This window comes from Mirounga angustirostris, unplaced genomic scaffold (genome assembly GCF_029215605.1).
Source record: "Mirounga angustirostris isolate CCGP_5_RB_7025 unplaced genomic scaffold, mMirAng1.0.hap1 SCAF_3, whole genome shotgun sequence".
Classification (NCBI taxonomy): Eukaryota; Metazoa; Chordata; class Mammalia; order Carnivora; family Phocidae; genus Mirounga; species Mirounga angustirostris.
The window spans coordinates 184,394,431-184,403,895 of NW_026991711.1; positions in this window are offsets into that span (position 1 = coordinate 184,394,431).

Sequence of the window (9,465 nt, forward strand, 5' to 3'; positions counted from 1 at the left end):
TTCACATTGCCCTTAAAAGCCAAGCATTCTTCTAAGAACGTACATGTTTTGATGGAAGCCATGTTATTATGCCCATTACACAGAGAGAGAGGTTAAGTCACTCGCTAAGGCACACGGGTGTTGCTGGTGAGGCTCTGATGTGACAGCTCTACGGGCTGGTGGTTTTTGAGAGGGGTTGTTTAATGCAACATACGGAGTTAACTGGTTCATGGAGAGAGCTGAAGCTATGCCAGCAATTCTGGAAAGACAATGAGGACCTGATACAATGGCAAATGGAAACCGGACGTGTACGTATGAGTGATAAAACCGTAATACAAACCCACCACGCGAGGGCCATGTCTGCAATCACAAAATAGGCAAGATACCAATGGTGATTGCTGTGGACTGAATAATGCACCCCCCATTCATGGTGGAAGCCCTAACTCCCAACATGATGGTATTTGGAGATGGTGTCTTTGAGAGGTAATGAGGTTTGGTTAAGGTCCTGAGGGTGTGACCTCATGATGGGATTAGTGCCCTCATAAAAAGAGGAAGAGATGCTAGAATTCTCTCTGCCCTGTGAGGGTACAGCAAGAAGGTGGCCATTTGCAAGTGAAAAGAGAGCTCTCACCAGAGCCCGACCACACTGGCATCTTGATCTCAGACTGCCCAGCCTCCAGAACTGGGAAATAAATCCTTGGTGTTTAAGTCAGGGAGTCTATGGTCTTTGGTTAGGGCAGCCTCGGATAATACAGTGATGTAACGATACATAGTGACTTCTATTCTTGTTACTGAGAGCTTTGGGATACTGTAAAAGGCAGCCTGTTTTAAAATTCATATTAAATATGGTTAACACGGTGAGGACCTGACCATTTCCTTTAAGGTCGTTTGTCTCACTCTGTAAGGTGAAGGAGTGAAGGGACGTGGTAACAATGTAAAAACGCCACCCAATAAATCACACAATAAATTCTCTCACAAATCACTCCGATCCCGTTCATTGTGTATGTACGTACACATTCATTTATTTATTTGACGGGAGGATGGGCAGATGGAGAGAGAGAGAGAATCCCAAGCAGGCCCCATGCCCAGCATGGAGCCCATCACGGGGCTCGATCCCACGACCCTGGGACCATGACCTTGAGCTGAAACCAAGAGTCACACTCAACTGACTGAGCCACCCAGGTGTCCTACAGTATATTTATTTTACTCCCTCGACATGGGTGTTTGGAGGAGTGGCACGTTTCCTTGATTTGCTAACCTGAAAAGATCTAGCCTTGAAAAAATGGTCTTTTTGGTCTACTTACCTAATCTTGATCTTTCACATTCATTTCTAAGACTACTAATGGATTGAGATTGTAGACTAAAAATATGCTTTGTATGGATCCATAAGGCTTGGCACACATTACAGTTTGCTAATAATATTATTAGAATAAGTAGACACTAATTATAACATGTATATACCCTATATGGTTCATATGTTTACATGTTACTCATATTTAACATTGTTTATTTATGTCCTAGATGTTATCTTACATGTTATACATATATTTTGATATATACATATCAGCTTATGTATGTGGTATATGTTATACATAATATTTATATACTTATATATAGGCACACATATACACACATATGCACTCAGATTATGAATTTTATGACTCAACACATGAGTTTTTCTTCACTCATTTGTAAGATCTAGTGATTTGCGAAGATATGTTCTCAAATACAGTTGTTTCTGGGAAGGCTTGCCTCCATCTCCTTCTGTCTGTTCCTTCTTGATCGTTGGGTCAACCGTGACACCTGGGACTTTGCCCTTGTGTTTACTTTACCCTCTGTGGATTCTATGATCCAGGTTATCACAGGTTTGAGTGTTACCATCCAAAAGACCTTTGGTTACTTCAAAGCAGCCGAAGCAAAGACATAAGACTCTTCAGTAGATACTTATGCACAGAATGTCCTGAGATTGTGTTTACTGGCTGTCTGGGGAGGAAGAAGGTGAACATCACTGAGAAGGATGGGAGTGTGCTGGGAAGGATGAACAGGTGGACAATGATGGTTGACTTGGCTTGCCTTTCAATGTTGGAAAGGTAAGATTTGGTCTATCTCCATTTTTTTCTTTGGACCTGACTTCTGGTTCTCTGTGCTGTTAGAGGTTATATGACCTGTTTGATACAGATGCCTCAAGTTAAAACAGAGCCTTACTGACTTCTGTTTAATCTATGATTCAAGTTCTCTCAACAAGCCAGTGTCTTTATGCCTTGGCAAGACCGTGATGTAAGAACATGGGCCTTAAATGTCTCCTACATTTTCAGCTGATTCGAGTAAATTATTTCTCCTTTATATTTGTTAGACTAATTAAACTAAAATCAGATGATATTGAAGTGAACCTCCTGTGATAAAGAAAATTAGTCTTATAATATTTAGTTTTTATATTAGGTAAATTTCAAGGGTCAATTACTAAGAAATGTAATATAACATACTCAACGACTTTGTAACTTACTTCTTGTAAGGATATCATCTGCCAAGAGTGGCATACTATATTAGTTTCCTAGGGCTGTGGTAGCAAACCACCACAGGCTGGATGGCTTAAGTCACAGCAAGTTGTTTTCTCACAGTTCGAGGGCTGGCAGTCCAAGATCTAAGCTTGGGGCCATCCTAGGACAGTCTAAGTGGCACACAAATGAGGCAAGCCCAGGTGTCCTGTCAGCCCCCTGCGTGACCCTGTGTTGAAGGAGTTTGGAATAATGTTACAATCCCGGTCTTTAACACAGGGCTCCCTTCTTGTTACTTTTTAGTTACTGTTGTTTTTTTTTTTAAGATTTATTTATTTATTTGAGAGAGCGAAAATGAGAGAGAGAGAGAGAGTACATGAGAGGCTGGAGGGTTAGAGGGAGAAGCAGGCTCCTCGCCGAGCAGGGAGCCCGATGCGGGACTCGATCCTGGGACTCCAAGATCATGACCTGAGCCGAAGGCAGTCGCTTAACCAACTGAGCCACCCAGGTGCCCTTTAGTTACTGTTAAAGAAGTCTTAACATTTAACCAAGGAAGACCTGTACTCTGAAAACTATAAAACTTTGGTGAAAGAAATTGAAGATGACACAAGCAAATGGAAAGATAGTCCATGTTGAGAATTGGAAGAGCCAACATTGTTAAAATGTTCATACTACCCAAAGCAATCAACAGATTCAATGCAATCCCTATCAAAATACCAAGAGCATTTTTCACAGAACTAGAACAAATAATCCTAAAATTTCTACAGAACCACAAAAGACTTTGAAGAGCCAAAGCAATCTTGAAAAAAGAGAGCAAAACTTGCTGTATCACAATCCCAGATTTCAAGATCTACTACAAAGCTGTGGTAATCAAAACCGTATGGGACTGACCCAAAAACAAACACGTAGATCAATAGAACAGAATAGAGAATCCAGAAATAAACCCATGCTTTTATGGCCGGTTAGTCTATAATAAAAGAGGCAAGAATATACAATTTGAAAAAGACATTATCCTCAACAAAAAGTGTTGGGAAAACTGGACAGTTACATGCAAAAGAATGAAATCGGACCACTTTCTATACCATACACCAAAGTAAACTCAAAATGAATTAAAGACCTAAATGTCAGACCTGAAACCATAAAAGTCCTAGAAAAAAACATAGGCACGAATCTCTTTGATATCAGCCATAGAAATATTTTTCCAGATATTTCTCTTTTGGCAAAGGTAACAAAAGCAAAATTAAACTATTGGGACTAGAGTAAAATAAAATCTTTTGCACAGCAGAAGAAACCATCATCAAAACAAAAAGACAACCTACTGAATGGGAGAAGGTACTTGCAAATGATGTATCCAATAAGGTGTTAATGTCCAAAATATATAAAGAATTTATACAACTCAATACCCCCCAAAACAAATAATCCAGTTAGAAAACGGGCAGAGAACATGAATAGACGATTTTCCAAAGAAGGAATACAGATGGCCAACAGACACATGCAAAGATGCTCAACATCACTCATCATCAGAGAAATGCCAAAAAAGCTACAATGAGGTACCACCTCATACCTGGAAGAATGGCTAAAATCAAAACCACAAGAAACAATAAGTGTTGACAAGGATGTGGAGAAAAAGGAATCCTCGTGCACTGTTGATGGGAATGCAAGCTGATGCAGCCACTGTGGAAAACAGTATGGACACTCCGTAAAAAATTAAAAATAGAATTGCCATATGATTCCGTAATTCCACTACTCGGTATTTACCCATGTAGTTACAAAAACACTAATTTAAAAAGATATGTGCACCCCTATGTTTATGGCAGCATTATTTATAATAGCCAAGATAATGAAGTAGCCCAAGTGTCCATCAATAGATTGGATAAAGAAGATGTGGTATGTACATACAATAGAATATTACTCAGCCATAAAGAAAGAATGAAATCTTTTGCAACAACATGGATGATCTAGAGGGGATGAGGCTAAGTGAAATAAGTCAGTCAGAGAAAGACAAATACCGTATGATTTCACTCACCTGTGGAATTGAAGAAACAAAGCACACAAACACATAAAAAAAGAGACAAACAGAAAAACGGACTCAAATACAGAGAACAAACTGATGGTTAGCAGAGGGGAGGTGAGTGGGGGGATGGGGAAATAGGTGATGGGAGTTAAGAGTACACTCATCAGTATGAGCACTGGGTAATGTATGGAATTGTTGAATCACTATACCATACACCTGAAACTAATATAACACTGTATGTTATAGTTGGATTAAAAAAGAAAAATGTCTTAAAGATGACTTCTTTGTGAATGCAACTAGGTCCCCCTTTTCAGAGCAGGAAGATAATGGAGGGACACCTGGATGGCTCAGTCAGTTAAGTGCCTGCCTTCAGCTCAGGTCATGACCCCAGAGTCCTGGCATCGAGTCGTGCATCAGGCTCCCTGTTCAGTGGGGAGTCTGCTTCTCCCTCTCCCTCTGCTTCTCCCCCCTACTCATGCTCTCTCCCCCTCTCTCACTCACTCTCTCTCTCAAATAAACAAATAAATAAAATCTTTAAAAAGAGAGAGAAAAAGAAAGATAATGGAGTGGTTTGGCACTGTGGGAGCCCCTTATGTACCATCTCCACAAGCTGAGCCAGAGCCTTGTTGTTGTTTGTCTGTCTTCCCAGGAAGGATCTCACGGGGCCTCGTACACCCTTCCTTGTTGAAGGCTTGGTTCGTGAACCTTGCTAATTTTAACCTTTACTTGCTTCTTAAATCTATATTGGGATGAGAACGTACTTCTACGAGGTGTGTGCCCGTGAGAACGTGAGTGTCTGTGGACTTTTTTCCCAGGGCCTCCAATCGTGCCGGGGCCCTTGTAAATATTCAATGGAACAGCTGTTGAGTTAAATAAAAGCCTGAAATATTTAAGAACAATCTTTATTTTTTTATAACCATGCGAGTCTGAGTCTAGAGCCAGGCAAAATTCTGTGTTTCTGTATATATTTCTTAGTCACCATCGGTTTAAAAAATAAAACAAACACTGTTTTCCTCTGTACTGGGATCCACGACACACCTATTATAAAAAACTTTCTGAAAGAATAAGTGACAACCAGATTGAAAAGAGAAAAAGTAGGCACCCCTAAATGTATTCTGTCTGCCCTTAAAACTGGGATATGCCTTTCCTGGATCCCTGAGATTCTTTGTTCACAAGAATTGCTTGCTCATTACAATTTTTTTAAAAAAGCTGTGTAATGTCAGATGCTAAAGATATAATTGTAGGCAGCCTGCTCCTAAGTCAATCTGCCAAGAGTGAAGTTTCTGCTCTTATTTGTCTGTTGTTAAATAACTGACGGAACAGGGGCGCCTGGGTGGCTCAGTCGTTAAGCATCTGCCTTTGGCTCAGGTCATGATCCCAGAGTCCTGGGATCGAGCCCCGCATCGGGCTCCCTGCTGGGCCGGAAGCCTACTTCTCCCTCTCCTACTCCCCCTGCTTGTGTTCCCTCTCTCACTATGTCTCTCTCTGTCAAATAATAAATAAAATCTTAAAAAAAAAAAAAAAATTGACGGACCAAAAAATAAGAAAGGTTTTGCTGGGTGACTGGCTTTCTCTCCCGCCTCTCTCAGGTTTAAGGCCCATGGCCAGGCCCCCCGTTTCAGACCAACCAAGGCCAGGGGACTATTTGTTTGAAATGAGCGCTCTCCATCCGGCTGCGTCCCACGCCCCGGAGAGCCCGCGGCTGTGATCAGCAGGCCAGAGAGGCAGGAGGCATGTTCTGGCTGGATTGTCTCGGGAACCCGCCCGATCCAGCTACTCCACACCGCGCGCCGGAAAGGAAGCCACTGCACCCCAGCCTGGCTCCGGGCTTATGCTGCAGCTCTGGAGGGGGCACAACCCTGCTCCGGCAGGTCTGCGCTCCCCCAGAATGCTCCTCTTTTATAAGCTTGCCCTTTGAAAGCCGGAGAGGGAAGGCTTAGAATGCCTCCCATGATCTACTTCTGGTCGACCCGAAGGCGGTCAGCATGCTTCCGGCTCTCCATTTTGGTCGCCGTGCGCAGGGGAACCCCGTGGAAGGTCTCTGATGGCTCCTGTCTGAGGCGCACGCATCCTTGTCAGGCCCCTGGAACTGCTTTTTTTCTTCCGCTTTGGCCACCGGTTTTCTACATCTGCATTTCTACGATGCAACACACGACAATTTCATTCATAACAGAAAACTCAAGAGTTTACTAAGCACGCTGCTGTGCTAAAAATAGCAGCGTTACCATGGCAAGGGTGCTCAGAAGGAAGGAAAGGAAAGGTCTTGTGAGATTCTTCCGTGGAAATTGGGCTAAAAAAGAAGGGAGGGGGTCAGTATATAAGGAGCCGCCCCAGCAGACGGCGGCACCAGACCTCCCTCGCCTCCCGAGTCTCCCTCCTCGCTCCTCCCTCCTGAGTCCTCTCTCCTGACACCATGGGCTGCTGGGGCTGCGGAAGTTGTGGCGGCGGCTGGGGCCACAACTGCTGTCCTTGCTGCCCCGGCTGCTGTGGGTGCTGCTGCACTGTCCCCGTGGTCTGCTGCTGCCACCACTACTGTCACCCCTGTGGCTCATGTGGCTGTGGCTGGTGTGGCTGCGGTGGTGGGAAGGGCTGTTGGCAGCAGAAGAGCTGTTGGCAGCAGAAGAGCTGTTGCAAGAAGCAATGTTGCTGCTAGGCGGCCCGCGGGCAGGTGCTGCCATCGCTTGGGCTCCCCTCCGCCCATCTGTCTGTTCCCGCTGTCTCCTTGGGCTTTATGGCAACTTCCCCCTCGGTTCTCATGCTCTGAGTTGAAGTAACTTTGGTCATTTAAAAAGTCTTCACGTGGACATTGTATACAATGTCATCCAAGAAAAAAGAGAGAGAACCTCTTGATGATTGAGCTCAGCAACCGTGACTTCTACTGTGTTCCCTTCATGTTTTTTTTTTCTATGTAGACATGACATCTTTGTGTATTAACCATAAATGTTCTGTCCTTTCTGTGGCCACAGAAGCTTTCTAGATACTCCCCTAAAAATCTCTTAATAAAGTACAAAAATAAACTCTGAACAGTTGTTACTGTTTTATTCTTAGAGTTATTTTCACTAAGCTAACATTAATTATGTTCCTCCATGGGTTGGGACTGTCAATACACAATTAATTATGCCTTGTGTGATTACAGTCTAGTCATACACAAATACAAAAGGCAGAATAATGAACATGTCAAAAGGCAGTGATGTGGTGTGTCATGGCAGGAGGGAGTCCACATTGGTTGGATGGAGAATGAGTGTAATGGACTGGAATAACTTCAAGAAAGACATGACATTTGCGGGTGTGTTTTAAAGAATTAGTGAAGTCTTGACAGGTAGAGATGATTGAGGGCAGATATTTCAAGGAGAAGGGCAAAAAAGTGAGGGATGAGAAAGTTCAAGACATATATGGGAGCTTGCAAGCTGTGAGTGTGACCGAAATACAGAGTCTGAGTAGAGTTGGAGATAAGCAAAGACAAGACAGGGCATACAATTTAGAGTGACAGCAACGACTAGCATTCACATTGCCCTTAAAAGCCAAGCATTCTTCTAAGAACGTACATGTTTTGATGGAAGCCATGTTATTATGCCCATTACCCAGAGAGAGAGGTTAAGTCACTCGCTTAAAGCACACGGGTGTTGCTGGTGAGGCTCTGATGTGACAGCTCTACGGGCTGGTGGTTTTTGAGAGGGGTTGTTTAATGCAACATACGGAGTTAACTGGTTCATGGAGAGAGCTGAAGCTATGCCAGCAATTCTGGAAAGACAATGAGGACCTGATACAATGGCAAATGGAAACCGGACGTGTACGTATGAGTGATAAAACCGTAATACAAAACCCACCACGCGAGGGCCATGTCTGCAATCACAAAATAGGCAAGATACCAATGGTGATTGCTGTGGACTGAATAATGCACCCCCCATTCATGGTGGAAGCCCTAACTCCCACCATGATGGTATTTGGAGATGGTGTCTTAGAGAGGTAATGAGGTTTGGTTAAGGTCCTGAGGGTGTGATCTCATGATGGGATTAGTGCCCTCATAAAAAGAGGAAGAGATGCTGGAATTCTCTCTGCCCTGTGAGGGTACAGCAAGAAGGTGGCCATTTGCAAGTGAAAAGAGAGCTCTCACCAGAGCCCGACCACACTGGCATCTTGATCTCAGACTGTCCAGCCTCCAGAACTGGGAAATATATCCTTGGTGTTTAAGTCAGGGAGTCTATGGTCTTTGGTTAGGGCAGCCTCGGATAATACAGTGATGTAACGATACATAGTGACTTCTATTCTTGTTACTGAGAGCTTTGGGATACTGTAAAAGGCAGCCTGTTTTAAATTTCATATTAAATATGGTTAACACGGTGAGGACCTGACCATTTCCTTTAAGGTCGTTTGTCTCACTCTGTAAGGTGAAGGAGTGAAGGGACGTGGTAACAATGTAAAAAAGCCACCCAATAAATCACACAATAAATTCTCTCACAAATCACTCCGATCCCGTTCCTCCTGTATGTACGTACATATTCATTTATTTATTTGACGGGAGGATGGGCAGATGGAGAGAGAGAGAGAATCCCAAGCAGGCCCCATGCCCAGCATGGAGCCCATCACGGGGCTCGATCCCACGACCCTGGGACCATGACCTTGAGCTGAAACCAAGAGTCACACTCAACTGACTGAGCCACCCAGGTGTCCTACAGTGTATTTATTTTACTCCCTCGACATGGGTGTTTGGAGGAGTGGCACGTTTCCTTGATTTGCTAACCTGAAAAGATCTAGCCTTGAAAAAATGGTCTTTTTGGTCTACTTACCTGATCTTGATCTTTCACATTCATTTATAAGAATACTAATGGATTGAGATTGTAGACTAAAAATATGCTTTGTATGGATCCATAAGGCTTGGCACACATTACAGTTTGCTAATAATATTATTAGAATAAGTAGACACTAATTATAACATGTATATAACCTATATGGTTCATATGTTTACATGTTACTCAT